This window comes from the organism of the source record quoted next, unplaced genomic scaffold (assembly GCF_019419815.1).
Source record: "Pyrus x bretschneideri cultivar Hongxiangsu unplaced genomic scaffold, Pyrus_bretschneideri_v1 Contig12, whole genome shotgun sequence".
Lineage (NCBI taxonomy): Eukaryota > Viridiplantae > Streptophyta > Magnoliopsida > Rosales > Rosaceae > Pyrus > Pyrus x bretschneideri.
Window position 1 is genome coordinate 2,282,777 of NW_025999413.1, and position 22,692 is coordinate 2,305,468.

At 35.3% G+C, this 22,692-nt stretch overlaps 3 pseudogenes; all 3 read left to right on the plus strand.

The window, feature by feature from the left end:
* Positions 1-1,581: 1,581 nt before the first annotated feature.
* LOC125474350 lies at positions 1,582-3,516 on the plus strand (annotated as a pseudogene).
* A 2,595-nt stretch (positions 3,517-6,111) lies between these two features.
* LOC125474203 lies at positions 6,112-8,304 on the plus strand (annotated as a pseudogene).
* A 4,314-nt stretch (positions 8,305-12,618) lies between these two features.
* On the plus strand, positions 12,619-14,685 carry LOC125474106 (annotated as a pseudogene).
* The last annotated feature ends 8,007 nt before the right edge of the window (positions 14,686-22,692 follow it).

Genomic DNA, 22,692 nt, shown 5'->3' on the forward strand with positions numbered 1-22,692 from the left:
TTTAAAGAGGTGTGTTTAATTGAGATTTTAAAGAATTTTGATGAATTAAAATTTATGAATTTTAAAGTAAGATGGAAAAGATAGTTAACCAATTTAATTTTTGACAGCTTGTTCTAAAAGGTAATGAAATAGGAAAAGGCATCCTTTCTAGATTCTTTCTTCTTAATTCACCAAATCAGTGGATCTGTACTGTTGAAATTTGATCCAAACAAACAGGTGCCTACTTTAAAAGTTATAATAACTTTAGCTTTTAAATCAAATTTCAATGGTACGAATCTATTGATTTGGTTGATTAGGAGGAAGGGATCCAGAAATTATCCCTTTCCATGAAATAGCTTTGTAAGCTAAATTAGGAATGCCGTTACTAATTGGTAGGGCGGGTGAGATTCCTCATGTTAGGTGGGAATTAAAAAGAACAATGAATGAAATTGTTATGTGTGGAAGTACTTGTTTGGAATATTTTTAAAATGATTGAAAATAATTTTTTATAAAAATATTTTTAGAATTAATTTTTGATAAAAACGTAAGTAAATCATTCTCTCATGAAGCACTTTAAGTATTTTGGGAATCAAAAAAACATTTTGTCTAACAACATTTTAAAATGACTGAAAATAATTTGTTGTAAAAATATTTTTGGAATTAATTCTTGGTAAAAACGCAAGTAAATCATTCTCCTTGGAAGCACTTCAAGTGCTTTGAGAATCGAAAAAATTTTTGTCTAACAACGTTTTTTCGATAATTTTAAAAGTACCTCCAAACAAGTAATCATCAAATGCTCCTCACGCTCAAAGACCTAAAACAATTCCTTGAAAATTGAGAAGTAAATGTTATCGTACACAAAAATATTTCAGTAACCAAACTAATTTTACTTCAATTCATGATCGTAAGTAAATAATTTAACGAGAAAACCGCTTTCTATTTCATATTGACATCAATTTCCTCATGACCTATGTTAAAGCGATACTCCACGTGTTAAATTTTTTTTTTTTTTTTTTTTTTTGTGTTTCTTTATATTGTTGTAAAATTGACGGTATGTGCAGCAGAATAAATAAACAAGACACAAAAATTTACGAGGTTCCTCTATAGTCAGTGTGACTGGAGTACGTCCTCAGAGCAGTAGTAGTGTTTTCATTATAATCTGAAATAATAAGATTACAAATATAACTCTCTTTATTCTCTCCTCTCTTTTTCCTCTCTCTACCATGAGCCTTCTGGCTTCTCTCTTCCATTTCTTCTTCTATATATTTATTCTCTTCGTATCTCCTTTGATTTATAGGCAAAGCAGGAACACCAAAAGCAAACAGTGGCAGCTCCTAGTGGAAGGACATGTAAAGTGGGATGAGTGAGATGTAATGGGTTGACCATCCATATATTGGACGACTCATAATATTATAACATATATATTCTTTTAATAACATATGAAGCATTTGCTTAAATACCAATACTTAAAAAAGAAAATATCTTATAGTCTTGGTCATTTCAATTCCATGTATGTGAACGTACACAATATTTTGCATTGGTCAAACTTGGTAGGCGTTGAAAAAGCTAAATTCAGATAAATCAAAAGTGGCCAAATGGAAGCTGCCAGGAAATTGAGTTGATCAGAGCGTTTAGTTAGCTGGTCACGCTTCTCTCTAGACAGTCCTCTGTCTTGATCACCAAGCCAAACTTCCTCATCGTCTTCTCTATATAACTTCGCCTTCATTATCAAATCTTTATCAAAGAGATTTACAGTGTGACTGTCGTATCGTTACGTGATTTTTTCTTGAGAATACTGCTACTGTCGGACTGTCACTTGATTTCTCCTTCACCGATGTTGAAAATGGGGGATATGTGGGGGCAGCTCGGCTCGGTGATGGCGAGCATGATGTTTGCTTATGCCATGTTCAAGCAATTCTTCCCAGACAATCTCGGCGATATCCTTGAAAAATACGGTCAGAAATTAGTAGCCTATGTCTACCCGTACATCCAAATCACCTTCGATGAATACGACAGCGACTTTTACCGGCGGAGCGAGGTCTACTCCGCGATCCAGAACTACCTCAGCACGAAATCCTCGACGCTGGCGAAGCGCCTCAAGGCTCATGAGGTTAAAGGAAGCAAGGCTTTGGTTCTAGGCATGGACGACAACGAGGAGGTCACCGACGAGTTCGAGGGCGTCAAGCTCTGGTGGGCGTCCAAGAAGAGCGCGACGAAAAAGGCATCCTTTTCGTTCTTTCCCGATTACGATGAGAGGAAGATGTTCAAGCTGACGTTCCACCGCCGGCATAGGGACGTTATCATGGGGTCGTATCTTGACCATGTGAGGCAGGAGGGGAAGGCGATTGCGGTTAAGAACAGGCAGCGGAAGCTCTACATTAACAACACCGGAAAGGGCACGAAATGGAGCCATGTGGTGTTTGAGCATCCGGCGACATTTGAGACATTGGCGATGGATCCGAAGGAGAAACAGTCGATAATTAACGATCTTTTGAAGTTCGGAAAGGGGAAGGGACTACTATAAGAAAATCGGGAAGGCTTGGAAGAGGGGTTACCTCCTTTACGGGCCACCGGGGACAGGGAAGTCCACCATGATCTCCGCCATATCGAACTTAATGAATTATGATGTCTATGATCTAGAGCTGACCGCGGTTAAGGACAACACCGAGCTGAGAAAGCTGCTGATTGACATATCCGGTAAGGCGATTATTGTGATTGAGGACATTGATTGCTCGCTTGATCTTACCGGGCAGCGAAAGAAGAAGAAAGTAGAGGAGGCCAAAGATGGTGATGAAAAGGATCAAATTCTGAAAAAGCCGGAAGAAGAAGAGAACACAACTAGCAAGGTGACTCTTTCGGGGCTGCTAAATTTTATCGATGGCATTTGGTCTGCGTGTGGAGGGGAGAGACTGATCGTGTTTACGACTAATTATGTGGATAAACTTGATCCTGCTCTGATTAGAAGAGGAAGGATGGACAAGCACATAAAACTGTCCTACTGCTGCTACGAGGCGTTCAAAGTTCTTGCTATGAATTATTTGGATCTGGAAACGCACGTGTTGTTTGGAACCATTGAGCGCTTGTTGGGAGAGACCGACATGACACCTGCCGATGTTGCGGAGAATTTGATGCCAAAATCTGATGTGGAGGATGCTGAGTCGTGTTTGAAGAACTTGATTGAAGCGCTCGAGGCTGCTAAGGAAGCGGCGAGAGTGAAGGCGGAGGAGGTAGCAAAACAGAAGGCGGAGGAAGACGCGAAACAGAAGGCGGAGGAAGAAGGGAAATTGAAGGCGGAGGAAGAAGAAAAGGACAAGAAAGATGAATCTACCAAAAAGGAAGTGAAATGTAATGGAACATTAGCTGAAAAGGTCGAGGAAAATGGTGTCACCCCATTAATAATCTAATCTAAACAAAAAGATTAGTAATTTGAAGTTTTTTTAATGTTTTCTATTAATTTCAACATTACTTACTAAAGTTTCTTAGAAGTTCTAAGATTGTACTTATCATTTCTATTTTCAATTAACGAAGCTTCATCAATTAGAGTAAATAAATCGTTATGATTAAGACAATAAAATGGGACAATTGTTCAACACAAGTATTTACGTGGTTCGGCCAAATTAATTGGAGGCTCGGATGCCAAGAGCTTGACATTCTTCATCCCCTTGTGAAGGTGAAAGAACGAAAAGTATGGAGTGACTTGCACTCTTATTAGTCACTTACCTAATTTTTTGTTTTCTGTGCACCTTGGACCAACCTGTCAAACAGAGTTAACAGTGGAAGAGCAGCTCCCATCTGAAATTTCTTAAAACTAGTCTTTAAAATTAGAGAAAGGGAGATTCTCGGACATAAGAAAACACATCTGCTCTAAGTACTTATTCACCGGCCAATGGAATGAACCAATGCCCCCTTTTTTTTTTTTCCACCATTCATTAGTCATGACAAAAAAAAAACGTAAACCTTCAAGAGGTTCCGAAAAAAATTATGCATCCACTCTAAGTACACTATTTTGTATCACCGTTCGATTTTATAGCGTAACGGAATAGACGACGGGCAGTGACGGTTTGCGTATTCACGGGCCAACAGATGAACCAAAACGCAGGGACTTAGCGAGCCACAGGACTGGCTGTGCTACAGCCCGTCCGACATTTTTCTTCTTCTTCTAATATCAATTAGTGGGTGGAAAAAACGAAGGATATATGATCCCACTTGTTGGGTTTTGTTGTCTTCAGTAGCTCTTGCTTTTGTTAATTTATATGTCTTTTATTGTCCTTCGTTGTTTAGGTTAGTTTTATTTTCTTCTTGAATCATACATGGTGAATTACTCTTGTCACTTGATTAACAAGTTTTGGTTAATTACCTTTGACTATTAGGATTAAGCTTCGGTAATATGTTATTTAGTAATATGGTCTAGACTGTCTAGTAGTATTCATTTTCACAAGTTGGAAGTCTTAGGCTCAACTTTTAAACAACAAATTAGTTACCACTTTATTATGATTGGACCATTGTATGAACTAGGGCTAGTTTGAGCTTTGGTAAACTTATTTTTAAAAATCTTTTCAATATGGAAAGGAGTGTAAAAGTGATTGGTAAAACTTTGGTGTAAAAATGATATAGTTGTATACAATGACAAAAATGGACATGATTATGTGAGCGATGACCACAAGAACAGTAGCAAGGGCAATAGTTGTGATGGTGGTGGTGGTGGTGGTAATAAATGGGTGAGGTTGTTGAGTTGCAGAGGTCACACTGGTGGTAGTGGTGACAACAACATTATTAACAACGATGATTGTGTTTAAGATGGTGGCGGTGGCTTGCAACGATAGTAACAGGATGTAAATGCATGAATTTTCCCTTTGGGAACTGTTATTTGCACTCAAAAAATCTCATTCGACACTCCTCACAAGTGTATTTTTCTTTCCAAATGTAAAAAATTAAGAATGTAAAATGAAATTTTGAAGTGTTAATAACAATTTTCTTCACTTTAAAAACAATTTTTCCAGCACACACGCCTTTGAATTTCTCATTATGTCCTCCTCTTTGCCACCATTAAAAATGACTTTCTTTTTTTAATTTAAAAAAAAAAATCACCTCGTATAACGGAGTTTCTCTTAAAAACAGAAAAATAAGCCAAAAATAACTGTCCTTTGTCATCAATGGCGGCTACCTTCGGAAGATCGCAGCAAACTTCCTCAATTTTTTTTCCCTTTATTCACTGTGTTATCGTAAACAACTAAAACTTGGCTTCCAAGAAAAGAACAAATCCTCCACTCCATATAAAACCATGTCTTTCATTGAGCAGAAACAAAATTAAATCTCTAACATTATGATTGGCTAAAGAAATTTAAGATTATTAAGGAATTTTAAAATGACAGAAATTGGAATGACGAGATTTTATTTCCGGGTATTTGTGAATTTTCTTGTTTGGTTAACTTAAAAGAACAATGGAATTGAATACAGGAATATGTTATTTTTAAACTCTTAATCATAGAAATTAAGAAATGACACCTATTTACATAGAATTTAGAGGATGTATTCAATTGAGAATTTGAGAGACTTTAATAGATTTATAAATCCATGAATTTATATGGAGTTTAATTGATTTGAAGATATTCCATATAAAATTTTGATTCAATTCCCTCGAAATCTCATGGGAAGATGTGAGATTTGTGGATGCTTAAAATACACTATGAAATCTCTCAAATTCCCTCTAATTTCTCAACTTTCTCAAATTCTTTAAAATCAATTTCTAATTGAATACACTTACAATGTTATAAACTTCTTTAAAATCCTAATTGAATACACCCGAATTTCTAAGGATTTTAATAAACTATCTTAAAATTCTAATTGAATACACCTTGAATTTCAGAGAATCACTTAAAATCTGATTGAATACCTCTAGATTCATTAAAAGAATTAAAATCCCTCAAAATCCAATTGAATACACCCCCCTTAAACTTGGGAATTGGAGGTTCCAAATTCCAAATTTTTTTTCCACAAGGAAATTCTAAATTTCCATGTTTATAAATCCAAACAAGAGAATTGGTGCATTTCAATTTATAAATTCTAAGTTTATTTTCCTCATTCAAACATAATGTAAACCTTCAAGAGATTCTGTAAACCCTTCGGCCAGAAATGAAGATGATTGGGGGAATGTGGCCTCAAATGGGCTCGGTGATAGCGAGTGGTGTTCGTTGTCACCATATTTCAATGATACGTTCCCCGCCAACTTCGGTACCATGTCGAAGGATACACTCAAAAATTAGTGGGCTTTGTCTACCCTTACATACAAATTGTTGACAATTGAAATAGAAAATGAACGAAGTTACCCGAAAAATGTAGAAGTCATGAGTGGTGAATGATTCTTGGGATGAGTCGTGGACTAACTCACTCTCTTTAAGACGTTTTGCGGCTCTGCCTAAAGTGTGCAAGCAGTTCACAAACATCACATCGTTCCCAGGATAAAACAGCCCAGAACCTTCTTCTTCTGATAAAGTTCTTCATTGCACAGTAGAAGAACCTTCGAACTCACACCCTCTTAATATGTTGCTTTTTAAATCAATATTTGTAAAACTTTTTTTTTTCCCATGTTTTTTTATGTACCATCTACCTATATATATATATATATATATATATATATATATATATATATAAAGTAGACGTTGTGGGGTGTACGAACGTAAGAAATGAAGGGAGTTAATGGGGATTTACGGCGTGTATAACTATCTACAATCAAATGCAAAACTGTAGGGAATCAAATGCAGAAGAAAACAAAACGGACAAAATCAAAACGTCAAAATCACAACGGAATAAAAATTATGTAAATAGACTTGATCTTCAGAGAAGGAATCCCATCTTTTCAAACTTAAAAGGAGATAAATTCTTATCTAATTGAAAAGTCAATGGCATGTTTCAAACTTAAAAAGCTAACTCCTTATCTTATTGAAAAGCTAAAATCAATTGGCTGTTATGCATAGAATAATGATAATAAAACAAAATGTTATGTATATAATATTGATAATAAAACAAAACATAAATATATAAACATATATATTATTAAATAAAAACATATTTACTCCAACACAAATCACCTTTGATGAATTCACCAATGATTTTCGCAACCAAAGCGAAATCTATTCCGCCATCCAGAGCTACCTCAGCACAAAATCTTCCACTCGGGCTAAGCGTTTAAAAGCTCATGATGTCAAGGACAGCAAAGTCTCTAGTCCTTGGCATGGACGACAATAAAGAAGTAACTGATGAATTTCAAGGCAACGAAAGCTCTACGTTAACAATCCTGCACATGATTGGTATTCCTACAGGGGGACAAAGTGGAGTCCTGTAGTGTTTGAGCACCCGGCAACATTTGAAACCCTAGCAATGGACCCAGAAAAGAAGGAGGAAATCATCAATGACCTACCAAGTTCAGGGAGGGAAAGGAGTACTATGCGAAAATCGGGAAGGCTTGGAAGCGGGGTTATCTCCTTTACGGGCCACCAGGCACTGGAAAGTCTACCATGATTGCTGCCATGTCTAATGTAATGAATTATCATGTCTATGTGTTGAATATTAAAAATAATATATATATATGGGGCTGTTTGACGGGAAGTTGGGTCATTGACCCAACAATTATATCTTGAGTTAACTACGGTGAAGGACAACACTGGCTGAGGAAGCTACTGATTGACACACCAAGTAAGTCTATAACTGTGATTGCGGACTTTGATTGCTCGCTTGATCTTACCGGACAGCCAAAGAAAGAAGAAGGACAAGGGTGAGGGGGACATGGAAGTAAAGGATTCAGTTCGAAAAATGATGGAAGATGAAGAAAACACTACCGAGCAAGGTGACTTCTTCAGGGCTGCTAAACTTTATCGATGGGATTTGGTCAGCTTGTGGAGGGGAAAGGCTGGTCGTGTTTACGACTAATTATGTGGACAAACTTGATCCTGCGCTCATTAGAAGAGGAATGATGGACAAGCACATAGAGTTGTCCTATTGCTGCCTCGAAGCATTCAAAGTGCTTGCTAGGAATTATTTAGATTTGGATTCACACAAGTTGTTTGAAACAATTGCACGTTTGTTGGGCGAAACCAATGTAACTCCTGCTGATGTTGCTGAGAACTTGATGCCTAAGTCTATTATACAGGATGCTGAGTCTTGTTTGAAGAACTTGATCGAAGCACTTGAGGCTGCAAAGGAGGAGGCAAGAGTGAAGGCCGAGGAAGAAGCGAAATTAAGGGCAGAAGAAGCAGAAAAATTCAAGGCAGAGAAAGAAAAGGAGAAGACCAGTCTGCTAAAGTTGAAGAGAAATGTAATGGAACATAAGTTGCAACGCGAAGAAAACAAAGTGCTTGAATGTGTACGAAATATAGTGAAATGTTGTGCTTGTACAGCCTGATCAGTGTGTGGTTTTACTTAATGTGTAATAAGAATTATTTTATGGTGTTGTAATAAATCATATATGGCACATAAGCGTTTTCGATCATCAAGAACATATGTAACTTGTGCTGCAACGAAATCGTTCAGAGAAAGCTTTTTATGAAGAACAATTGATCTCTACAATAAAATGTGTGTGTATATATACATATATGTCAATTAGAAAGCTCTGCGATGAGCCAAAGAAAATTTTGCACACCAGTTTCTACAGGCAGGAACTCATCACCGGAAGAAAGCATGAGTCCAAATGGTAGACTAAAGCGCCGGCCTATACGTAAAATACTAAAAAAATGAAAAGAAGAGTGAGGAAAAGGCCACGAAACAAGTCAGGTTCACCATCCATGACACACATTGACACCATTCGGTTATAATGTAAGTTAATATAATGAATCAATAATATCATATTCGCCAACAAAATAGGTGCATGGTTTTCCTACCAAACATTCTAGTTCAGATTAACTTTGGGACCATACTAAGACGCATTTTCTTTGCCACGAGCTACAATTCAAACTGAGAGGAAAGTACCATGTGACGTTGAACTGAAAGATGATGATGACATCATTGTTATTGACGTGATGGAACTAATAATAATTTCCATTGGCTTGTTAACTTACGGAGCAAGTAAACGAGTCCACGACTCTTCCACACTAACACACACACACCCCAACTTCTTTGCATTGAGACAATTCCACCAGTCAATGTTTGGACCATAATGTTAAATTATATTCACACAGAATAATCAATGCCGACTCACCGCAAAACCCCTTTTCCATTAAATATATTTTAATTAATCTCATGGATTATGATGTCTATGATCTTGAGTGAACACACTGAGCTGAGGAAGCTACTGATTGACTCGCCGAGTAAGTGTATAATTGTGATTGAGGACATTGATTGCTCTTTTGATCTTACCGAACTAGAGAAAGAAGAAGAAGGAGAAGGACGAGGAGGACAATGAAGAAAATGATCCAGTTCGGAAAAAGAAGGAAGATGAAAAAAACAGACCGAGCAAGGTGACTCTTTCGGGGCTGCTAGACTTTATCGATGGGATTGGGCCAGCTTGTGGAGGGGAGAGACTGTTCGTGCTTACAACTATATATGTGGACACAACAGGGCACAAAAAATTCTTGTATCAAATATTCAGCGAGTTCTTGAAAATCTCGATCACATGTATCCTTTCTATGCTCGTGCTGTGTCAATTGGTATCAGCATGCCCTATTTTAATGGCAATCAATCGTGAAAGAAGTAAAACCCTAAACGACTTTCTTTGTAAATGAGTACCAAATATTGAAGGGAACACATTATAGGATTCGCCCATGGCCAACTTCATCAATTTTTCATGGAGGATATTCCTTATTTCGAAAATTGTGAGTGTATTAAGATAATATTTCTCCTATAGATTGAAGATGTTGAGTTGTTCTTTAAAATTATGGATTAGGAATATTGCTAACATATCATGGAAAAAGTATAAAGAAAGCTCGTCAACAGGGCAAATCAGAAGTCCACACAGGAGGAAGACGAAACTGAACGACTATTGGTGGAAAAATTGCTTCCTTATGATTACGATTTGTATTTATCAAGGAAATATCTAAATCGCAAACAAGCTAAGCCAATTGTCGAAGCAAAGAAAGGGGCAGAATATCGAATGAAGGTGATTGGAGAGCAGAATGATGAGATCGTATTTGAGTAGTCGACAACGATTCTGACACAGAAGTTGAATCGCATTTTCAAACTGATCTCGTGATTGAAGAGGAAGCCATAATAAAAGAAGACAATCAAGTTAGCATCCATGACCGACAAGGTATTGATAAAACTCAAACTATTATGGTTGATAAAGTTGTATGGTTTTAGAAGATAAGCCATTATCAAACACGAACATGAACTACTAAACATGTGAACCCAAACAAGAAGATGAGTCAACTACATATCAAATCTTATTACGGAATCGACTACATGTTAGAGACTATATATGATTATCTAGCTTCATGATCCCTAGTATCAGAGTCAATTTTAAGGCGAACTAGAGGTTGAGTTCCATTCAAGTGGAGGATGCTAATGTAGGTGAAGATATGGGTCAATACCGGTGAAGACAAATAAAGAAAATAAAATGTTTCAAATTATAGAAAAGAAGAATTAAAGTTAGGATATATATTTTTTTCAATTGATATAGCGACATATATGGTAGCAAGAAATATTTAGATGTCAGAAATTGGTGTATATATGTCTTTTTGTAGAGAATCGCGAGCAGAAGAAGACTCATGATTTTGTCATGAGCCTGTCATGTTTAAGGCAAAAAATGATAGTTTCAGCCTCCAAAACAACGTTTTAATATTTGTAAAAAAGTTAAGCTTTTGATTTTCCGTCCAATTAATGTCTTTTATATTTCCTAAGACCCCTTGAACTTCCCGAGGGTCAGATTAAATTTATTTAAGCCTTATGGATTCTGTTGTAATGGAACATTCAAAAATTAATAAAAATAAAAAATAAAATAAAAACCCTTTGAGATTTTATCTCTAAACTAGTTGATTCCAGCCTTCCGGATCTTGGGTTTACGTTTGTATCCATTTACTACACTCGTGCCGCATCAGAGTTAGCCTTGAATTTGTGGGAAAGAGAGTGTCCGTATAAATTTCAACCTTACACCATGATCAGTGTGTGTTTTTTTCCTAAGGAAAAATTAAGTTCTCATCCTTCCTTTTATTACTCCATTGATTAAAATCTACTTTTTTTCAATTTTTGATCAAGATTCTTGGGTATTAATAACATCATTAATTATTTTAATAATAATTTTATTTTAATTTCTAAATATGTTCATTTTATGTTAAAAATGTTACAATTAGTATATTTATATTTATGACTAAATTTTTTATCATATATTTTTAGTTTTAGTTTGTACCCATTTTTAATTTGTACTAATTTTCTTTTCAATTTTAATTTGTACCCATATATTAAATTCTTTTTGTGTCCATATTTTTTAAAGTTTATTTGTATTTGTACCCATATATTTTTTTTATTTGTACTTTTTATTTTGCTAAATGTACCCATGCTAATTATATGTACCCATTCATGTAAAACTTTTTAATCTTGAAATGTACTCATTCTTAAATATACCAATTTGTTATATGTAAAATGTATCATTTTTTTAATATAAAATCTATTCAATTTTTTTCTAATTCATTTTTAAACTTATATGGGTACATTTTTTTTCTTTGATTTTAAAATGTATCCATGTCAAGTTTAATCGAAGAAACTTACTAATGTTATTAAGCCTACTATTATTTTTTTATTTTTTATTTTTTATTTTTTTTTGTGATTTTGAAGAATGTATCCATGTTTTGATACAATAATTTTTTTGGTTAATTTTGATGGATGTACCCATGTTTATATACATACACACACATTAGTATATTTATATTTTAATATTTTTAATCCCACAAATTATGGTTTTTTTAATTTAAAATCTCATTTACTATAAACAACTAAAATTTCTAATTTTTAATTTAAAAAATATAGTAACGTACATAAAAATAAATTATTACATTAATTTCAGGGATCTGGATCAAAAATTAAAAATCAACAGGATTTCAATAAAAAAATATTCATAGCTAAGGACCGCATCTAAAGTCTCTATTTTCCTAATGTGTAGTAAGAATCATTTTGTGTAGCACGTAAGCCTTTCGATTATAAGGAAATAAGGAACCGGCTAAAAAGGTGAAACTAAGAGCCGCAAGGAAATCGCTCAGAAGAAGTTTGTGAAGGAAGTTTCGAAGAAGCATCGTAATTAATAAACAAGTCCGGTACTTCCAACTGGAATTGCGTCATGAAAAATAAAAAAAACAATCGATTGGAAACCTGTCGCGATCTGCCATAGAAGAACTGGAGGACTACATTAATTTCCAGCCGCAACTGAAATACTTAAAATACAGAAAAAGAACTGCCATGGAACAAGTCGGAACCTTCCTTGACACACTGACATCGGTCGGGATAATGTTTTATACTCTGCATCAAAGTTATTTATAGTAAAGCTGGTAGCCTGTCACCTTCGTTCTTGCGCCCGCACAGTTTTGTTATGGAGATGTGAGCATATTTTCGTAGTAAGAATACTGTGTTAAATTTTTAAGAAAGAAGTCGGGGAATTTATGAAGAAGCTCTTCAGGAAATAGCGTTTCTGATTCCTATATATACTGTATTTGCCAGTAAGTTTCAACCTTAGTGTTAACTAGAGTAGCAAATCTTGACTACAACAAGAAATTTATGTAATTAATAGAAGAGGTATTAGTTGATTTTTTTCCCAAACTTGTAAGGAGCTGTCAATTTTCTCCTTACCTTTAATTCTAACTGATTATCCTCCTGAGCTTTTATAATTGGGCAATAATAAAACTAAAGTCCAAGGGGAAATTAATTAATTATAAAATTCAGAGACTAATCTGCTAAAATTAAAATTCAGGAGAGAAATTGGTCAATTATGAAAGTTTTGGAGGTAACTGACTAAAATTAAAATTCAGAAAAATTTAACTCCTTACAAATTTGAGAAGTCGACAAATACCTCTTAATAGAATAGTTGTAAGCATTAAATGTAGATAAATTTGCTGCTCTTGTTAACGCATTAAAAAAGAAAAAAAAAATGAAAACCCTGGCGCTGCCTGTAAATATATAATGGAGGACTTGAAGCCAAGAGAGAAGCAAGAAAAGAGTGAAAAGGAGGTTAATTAGCACCCATAAACAGCAATTAGCGAAACAATGTCTTCGTCTGCGTGGGCTATCTTAAGAGAATTCTGCTTTGCCTACGGTTTTCTAAGACACGTTGATATGCTCTTTCCAGTAGTACTCGGTTCCATTTACTATCCTTACATCCAAATCAAATTCAGTGAATATTCTGGAGAACATAACCTCATGCGCAGTGAAGCCTTCTCCGCTATTGAGAACTACCTGAGGTCCAAAGCTTCCGATGAAGCAAATCGGCTGCGTGGTTGCGTGACAAACAACCAGTCCCTTGTGCTTAGCATGGATGCAAATGAAAAGGTTGCTGACGAGTTTGAAGGAGCCAAAGTATGGTGGGCTTTCGGGAAAACCATTGTTATGCAAAGGAGTTCGTCGAACCATCCAGTTCCTTATGAGAGATGGTACTACAAGCTCACTTTTCATAAGACGCAGAGGGATCTCATTATCGGGCGTTATATCGAACATGTCATGAAAGAGGGCAATGCAATTAAGTTGAGAAACCGGGAAAGGAAGCTTTATACCAACAATGGGGTACGTTGGAGCCATGTTGTGTTTGAGCACCCTGCGACATTTCAGACACTAGCCATGGATCCGGTGAAGAAGCAGGAGATTATGGACGATTTAATGACATTCAGCAAAGCGGAAGAGTTTTACAAAAGCATTGGGAGGGCGTGGAAGCGAGGGTACCTCCTTTATGGCCCCCCGGGAACTGGGAAGTCAACCATGATTGCCGCCATGGCGAATCATTTGGGCTACAATATTTACGATCTTGAGTTGACTTCAGTGAAGAACAACACCGAGCTGAGGAAGCTACTGCTTGAAACATCGAACAAGTCTCTTATTGTGATCGAAGACATTGATTGTTCGCTTGATCTCACTGGGCAAAGGATTAAGAAGAATGATAAAGCGAAAGAGGACAAAGATAAAGATCATGGAAAGGAAAACGGAGGACAGGAAAAGGAAGCAAATATACTGAGCCAGGTTACTCTTTCAGGGCTTCTGAACTTCATTGACGGGCTCTGGTCAGCCTGTAAAGGAGAGAGGCTGATAGTATTCACCACCAACCATGTGGAGAAACTCGACGCTGCACTCACTCGAAAGGACGGTTGGACAAGCACATAGAACTATCATACTGCACCTTTGAAGCATTCAAGGTGCTCGCTAGAAACTACCTTAAACTTGAATCCCACCATTTGTTCCCCACGATTTGCGAGTTGCTGGGGAAAACTAATGTGGTTCCAGCTGATGTCGCAGAGCATTTGATGCCCAAGACACTTTCTCAAAGCGCTGACATCTGCCTGCAGAACCTGGTTCAAGCTCTCAAAAAGGAGAAAGAGAACGGAAAGTTAATAGCCGAGGAAGAAAGGAAATACGGTAAATACGGAGCAATCAGCTGGAAGTGCATGACAAGCACACAAGATCATTTGATAGAAGATAAAAAGAGAGCCAAAAATTAGGATTTAAGAATCAGATCCTCTAATGCTATGTTTGTTTATGTAAGTGTGATGTTTGTGTACTATATTTTCCACCTATATAATTTCCTCATCATCTTTTATACACAAGTGGTATGAGGATGTGAGGGAACCGAACTCAGAATCCCGAGTTCAATGAGCGAATGCTCGTAGCAGACTGAGCTACAAAGTTTACAAACCCTTTTTCTTGTATATGTTCTACCTTTTGTTAGTGTGTAATGAGAATCATTTAATGGAGTTGTAAAACATTTTGTGTAGCCACATAAGCGTCTTCAAGTATATGGTTTGCAGCCACTTTTTTTTTTCTTTATCTTTTTCTCTTTTATCTACAATATAAGTACAAAAGAGTCAAAGGCGAGGCACAAAAAACTTCTGGGCAGCAAAGTAAAACAAGTTAATCTACAAAAACTCTTGTTGCTGTGAAGAACAAGGTGAAAGTAAGTAATAGTGTCTCTAATTATTGAGATTTTCTTACTGCAATACATCCTGAATTACTATCAGATCAAAGTATACAGTGAAAATAGGTCTCTCGTTTGAAAGTGGCCTTTCTTACTTATTTACCAATAACAGGAACCGAGAGAATGAGTTGGAGTTATTTTAGATACGAGAGAGTTAAAGGAATGAAGCGTCATTTAATTAAGAAAATTAATTGGAAAAATGGGTAATTCAGGGGGTTAACAGATTATTTGCTGGTGCCATATCTAGAAAGTTTATATTTTAGGCTTTTCAAGTTGTTCGGATGAATGTTACTTTCATTTGGCGTGTCAATTTTGGGCTTGTAAGATCTGAATTTGAAGAAAACGACGAGATCTACAAGACTTGTTGACGCCTAACAAGCCCAGCCGAAATTTAGGCTACTTATGTCGTATAATGTGTTTAATTCGGGTTTCAATATTTTAGAAATTTTTTATTTGTTATTTGTTTAATTTATTTTTTATTTGGAGCTAGGGCTTGTTAAGACTATTTAAACAACAATTAGGGTTGTATTTTAGGATCTTTCATTCAATAAAATTCAAAAATTAAAACAGAGTTCTCTTTCAATATTTGGTATTCCAGAATTCTATCCAAAGGTGACCGTTCGTGATACCAAACCTGTAATTGAAACTCAAAGTGAATTAGAAAGAATGCGTACGATGGGTGTGGGCTTAAACTAGGCTCAGATATCGCCGGTGTGATGTGCGTGTGCGCCCTATTTCAAGAATTTATTTTATTTTTTTGAGAAATTTCGGTGGTATGAAGAAATTTATTGATATGAAAAAAAAAAAAAATGTTACACCTAGTTAGAAGATGATATAAACCTTGCCCCTCATAAAGCAAGAAAAATAAAATACAAGAAAAGCGGGCTAAGGGCATACAAGAAAAGCTTATAATTTTATCAATTAACAACAAATTGTCTACAAATTCCATCAGATTTGGTCAATATAACTAGAAATGTGATTAGTTTCCTTGTTTTTCTTTGTCTTGCATGTATGTTGCTGTTAGTTTCCTTGTTTACGGTTAGTTGTGGACTGCTTGCCCGTATTTGTAAAATACAGAACCATGCAAGAAAAGCGGAGTTCAAATGGCGACTCCAGCAGACATAATTTGAAGAAAACAGTCAGCCTGGGGGTGGGGTGGGGGTTTTTCAACCTTATTTCTTCCATTGTACACCCTGATGAATGTGGCTGTTTATCTTAATAATGTAATAAGAACTTGGGTGGAAAGAGTTCATGACTACTGTAAACCCTAATACATCGTCAATCTCACACATGTTCTTGTATTGAAGGTTCAAAATACAAAACAAGGGGAAGACATACCAATTAACGAACCTCGTAAGAAAGGATTAGAAGGTGCACAGATAGGCCTACTCGAAGTAAGTATATCAATAATTACAGGCCCTTTAAGGGAAGATGTTCTCATTTTGTTTAAAGAATGGGGATTAGTTGTGAGGCCCACACTACATCGAGCTTCAATGATTTGAACAGTAGATTTTATAAGTCTCGATTCTTTGATGCATTCTTGCAAAAATTCAATTCAATCCAAAATCATTTGCCTATTTAATTGTCATGATGAAATTCCAATATTTCTTAGATCATAGTGTTCGTCAATTTTTTTGAACTCAAATTAGATGCTTCAGATATTTCCTATTTGGCTAATATTTTTACAAAAATGATCTATGGGGTGCAACTTGAAAAATAGGAGGTTTGAATTGTTGAAGTTCGATGTGGTGTGAGCCGTACCACTAATCCCCAATTTTTTTTTTTTCAAAAAATAGGAAGATCTTCCCTTAAAGATTATGTTTAACATAGTTTCGAATTGATATTTCCGTACTCGTCTAGTTATGGAACGAACATCCATCTAATATATTGCATCAGTTATGTGTGGATATCATAATCGCCAACAAAATAAGTACATGGTTTTCCTACCAAACATTTCAGTTCATGATTTATTTTGGGACCATACTAATTGGCATTTCCTTTGCCACTAAGTGCAATTCAAACCGAGAGGATATTACCATGTGATGTTGAACTGTTGAACTAAAAGATTATGATGACATCATTGTTATATGAAGTCAGGGAACTAATAATAATTTCCATTTTATAAAAAACAAAAAAAACTCCATTTTTTTAAAGATAATATTTTCCATTGGTCCACATTAAGCTAACCTACGGAGCAAGGTAAATGATTCCACGACTCTTCCACGCAGACACATACACACCCCAACTTATTTGCATTGAGACAAATCCACCAGTCAATTTTTGGACCTTAACGTTTATTGTATTTGCACAGAATAATCAACGCCGACTCACCCCAAAAACCCCTTTTCCATTAAATATATATTAATTAATCTCCACAAAATTATACAAATTTTAACATTTTCAGCAAGATCACGCAGAAGAAACCCAAGAACAAGCAAAAAGTTTCAAACTTTGAACCCCAAATCATGGTTCTGGCAACCATTTTCGCTCTCCTCGGATCCACGGTCGGCGGGTTAATGTTCGTGTGGGCAATATTCTAGCAGTTCTTGGGGAGGTTAATATGACTTTACTTACCTGAAGTTGGGTATCCATAACCCATATATAAAAGAAACTTTACTCACACATGGAAAGACACGGCGGTTATATCCCAAATCTATCACAAAGTTAAAGTGTGATTGTCTTTGGGTACCGCCAATGTGGTCCTAGTTCTTCCCCCCTAATAACCAGCTTGCATATATATATATATATATTTACCTATAATTGTGTCAAGGTTTGAGCAAGGCAATTGTTGGGCATGTCAGCCTCATGTTTAGGAAAAATCTATTCGGTTGTACATCCATTGTTTGAGAAATATTCAATCCAAAAGGAATATATGTCTGTCTTGAACCATGAATATACAATCGGGCATAACTAAGATCCTAATAATCCCCTCTATTCACACAAATTTAACTAGCATGTGGTGGACACTCAGTTATTAGGGAAAAAGTGCAAATTTTCACCAGAACGTAATCCAAAAGCAGCACAAATCTTCGACACAAAGCACAAGCAACAACATAAGATTCCAGTAGGCCGCTTTTTCTACAGTATTATATTGAGGATACTACCAATGAATTTCGCACTGCATGATGATCCTGCTAGGAATCTTACAGCGTGTTCATGCTTTCCCGGCATTGGACAAAAAACTGATCGAAAATGTATAAAGTTAAAAAGAAATATTCCCCACATGTCATGGTTCAGTATATATTACATAAATTATACGTATGTACTAGTTAATATATTCTCCAGTTAAAAGAAAGGGAGTTTTATCTGAGGAATGTTGTATCCAGACCAGAGTGCATGATTGCTCACAGACCGTATATGTTTAATATTAAGCACAAAAATTAGCACTGGATGCCCATAACAAATGAAGCACCATCAAGGAGGGGTTGAGGTATCTATTATTTTTCTTTCAAGTTTGAAGAAATTTTGGGATCTGGCAATCATATCGCCTGTCCTGTGCGGTCCCAAGACACAAAAAATCCACCAGTCCATCCTCATGATTTGTTATGCGAACCTAGGACCGCTCTTTGGTCCTACTTCCCTCTCACATGTCCCTAATCCGGCTTCTCCTCACAAGACCCTCTTCAAAGTTCGAGTATCATATACAGGAATGGCCGGCTGATGACTAGATCCCAAGATTAATATATGGAAACACCAATAGACCCAAAAAGGATGTGATTAATCTTTGACAGATACAGGTAATTAAGCAAGAAATGTGGTTTCCAATTGTTAATCAGATCGATGTCTATGTAAAATTTGCTTAATTAATTAACGTAGATTTGTTGAAGGCAGCATGTAAACTTGTGGCAGATTAATAGTTTCCTAACTTGAATCTTGTATTCGAAAACCAATCAGTTGATACATCAGTCTGAATCTCATATATCTTATAGAGAATGATTGCATATTTATGAACAAACATGTCAAACTGGAAACAAAGTGATAATAGGCAACTTAAATCCCCCGGTTTTGTAGTAGGCTTGGAATCCTGGTGCTTTAATTTCATACAGAGCTTGTCTTCGAAACACCACGCAACCCTCGAAGAGCGCACAATGTGTACATCCCGCAACCAGAAAATACTCGAACGAAAAAGAGTCACAAATCAGTGTATTCAACGTAAATTCGAACCCCATGCCATGATGTGACAATTTGATTAGGTTTAGACCTAGGCACATTTATCACAATTTGATCTATTCGACATTCAAGATTCAACGTTACATAAGTCTATCAAAATCCATAGAAATATGCTATATGAATCTTCTCAAATCTTCTTCACAAGTACCACAGTGGTAGAGAGAACTGTTGTTCTTACATCATGGCGTGGGTTCAAATCTCATCGGCTCACTAATCTAACATTTAATCTAACAAATTTATCATTTGACAAAAAGGAAAAAAAAAAATCTTCTCAAATCTTCCAAAATCCATATGAAATTTCTAGAAGTCAACATAATGAAAACCGTCACTTAAAAATGTCAATTAAAATCCTCTTAAATCCTATTTAATTACACCCCTCATTTCCTAGCTATTTCTTAGACCAACTTACGGATCAAAATTGTCTCACTTTTCATGAGAACTTGAAATTTCATTGCTAAGAATCGTTTTACAAGTTAAACTCTGTGATTTGTTCTAATATATGACTAACATTATAAAAAAAAAATCTAGTCCAAGCCAGAATGACTCAGTCATTCGAAGAGTCTAACATCATTTTCATTTTCTTTTGATTGGCTATGGAGATCTATTAGGAGATATGAAGGTCTCGACGAAATTGTATGCTTGTAACTTTTATTATTTTCCATGGAAAAATGAACCCTGTAAATTACTAGTGAGTTTCAAATTTGTGTGGTTAGACCAATTTTCCAAATTTTAAACAAGATATTTGATTTTGAATAATGATTAATTCATTAGCATATGCCAATTTATCTCACTTTCTATATTATGTAATCACGGGCAAAGTCCTTGAAAATTAAAAGCAAACTTCATGGAAATGTGCAGGTAATTTCCTGACATTGTTGATAAACCTAACATTCTCCGAGTACATAGAGAAATATCGGCCTAGCTTGATGGCTATAAATACTGGGGGCTATCTAAGGTCGTAGAGCATTAACACATTGTATAGAGAAACAAAGAAGAGATAAAAGAGGTTGAGGGATTCTTGTCGCAGGAGAGATGGTACGAGCTGCGCTCTAGTTAACAGCATGTTCCATCCTCCTGTGACATGAACCCCTTTATTTCTTTATGTAGATGCAATAATTTCTTCATTCTATTAAAGAAAAATGCAGCATTCTCCAAATTCATTGAGAGAAAGGGAGAGAGGGAGAGAGGTACCTCTAGGGAAGTGATGGAATTAAGAAAGTTGGGGGATTTATGTTCGCAGGAGAGATGGCACTAATTGTACCAACAGTTGTTGCCATCTCTCATGTGACCAAAAATCTCTACACAACTTCTACAACGTTTGATCTTTCTCTAAATGGGTATCTAACAAGAATCCAAAGAGTAAAAAAAAAAAGGTATATTGGTAAGTTGGCACGTACCAACTCCATCTTCAATATTTGCATCCATATATATATGTATATTGTAGTTGTTTATTCATAGTCATGTTCTTATTAAATTTCATGATTTTTTTTCTTGTCTTTGTTATTTCTCCAAATACTTTTGTCTTGCTAATTAATGTGTATGCAACAAACTAAATTAACGTTTTTTTTTTTTTTTGTCGAACAAACTCAATTAACTTGCTAACAAGCCATTTGCAGTTTTCCCGTTAAGTTTGATCTCTTTTGTGACCAATTTTTAGTTCTAGTAATTATAAAACTACTTTATGTGCCATAAGGTTGCTACTTTAATTTTTCATCCTCGTTGTCCACGTTCCAATAAACTTGTCCTCCTTTCTTCGTTCATTTTGTCATCAGTCAAATTGTCAAAAAAAAAAGGTCATGTCGCAGTCCATGTGGTTAAAAATGATGAAGCAAGTTGAAAGCTTGTCTCGTTGCTTCGAGGCAAATTTTATAATCTGGAAATTTCACGTGTGAAAGGAACGACTCCTCCAAATGCATGTGTTTGCAGGGAAGCTAACATATTCCACTAACCTAACTATAAATATAGGGTGGATGTGCCTTCTGGAGCTGATCGATCTCTCCATCTAGAAGCTATCATTATCTGTGTAATTCTGCCACTAATTTACTTTGTCAATAAATAAATAAAAATACATGGTGGAATGGACTGGGAAAGCCGAAAGATATGTAGGGTTTGCTTTCCTACTTTGTTTACAGAATTGCACCACACAACTTTCTAGTCAACGACTTGTTAATGTATATATCGATGCCCAATCAATTTCTCCAACTTCCTACTTTCCATTCACACAATTATTTTTAAGAAAACTAATGAAAATGGTTTGAAAATTTTGAGTTTAACGATAAGAACAAAATAAAGAGTAAAGTGAATAGTACAAAAATTAATTTTTTAATGTAAAAATATAATTTTTTGTTAAAGTAAACAGTACCGGAATCTTTTCGTTAAAAACTTTTATTTTTATCTCTTACACAATATTTGTTAATTTCTATTATTTTATTTTTTTCAATTAATTTAAACTGATTCTCAAAAATTAAAAAATGTGTGTTAAAATAAAAAGTAGTATAGCGTGGATAGCACCACTCTAAACATAAAAACGAGAGAGTGCGAGGATTGGAAGGCAAGGTTTAAACTTCAAAGAGAAAACATGTGTAGGAGTTGATGAGGACCCTTGTCAGGAGGAATGGCACTGACGCCTTGCTGCTGGCCTTTAAGCTAGTGACGATCAGATACCCTACAACTTCCGTAGACTGTAGTCTGTGTATATAAGTACATGTTAATTGGATTCTTTTTGGTCTTCACATTTTGCGACTTCTTATTTTGGTAAGGCCTTAATATTAGGGTCTGTAAACTCCATTGATTTCCAGAACCACACTCCATAACTTATATAGACCAAGCAAATATTAACGTTACAACATTTTAGCTTTTTTTTTTTCAACATGATTTTTATCTTATGTTTGTAGATTAATTTTTTGATTAATATACTCTCAATAACTTTGTCAAGATATGATTGTTTTAGCTAGGTAATCTACTGCAGAAGCCATATATAAATTATTAATTAAAACAGGCCTATCATGATTATCATAATCTGATGATTGATCTAACCGCACTAAAACGTGGATTAATAATAAAAGGTTCCTTCCATTTGGAGCTGTAAACATAATAAGTTGCTATGATTAGATGATGGAATTCTTGGTGATCTCATATATATTGCAGTACGAATTTATCATTCAGACTACGTCAAGAGATTACTAATCAACTAATAATACTAGTTTTGCAGATCGATTTCATCTCACAACTGTTTTGCGTTGACAAATTTCATGAATAATTCATCAACTCATATGTATGAGCTTAGGGCTAGGTCATAAATCTAAAAATAAACATATAGGTACTGCTGAGATCATATAATGACATAGTTTATATATATATATATATATATATATATTTTTTTTTTATTTTTAATTTTATGAAAAAATAAATTTATTCACCCAAGGACAACCCCTTCCTAAATATAAGTTTATACA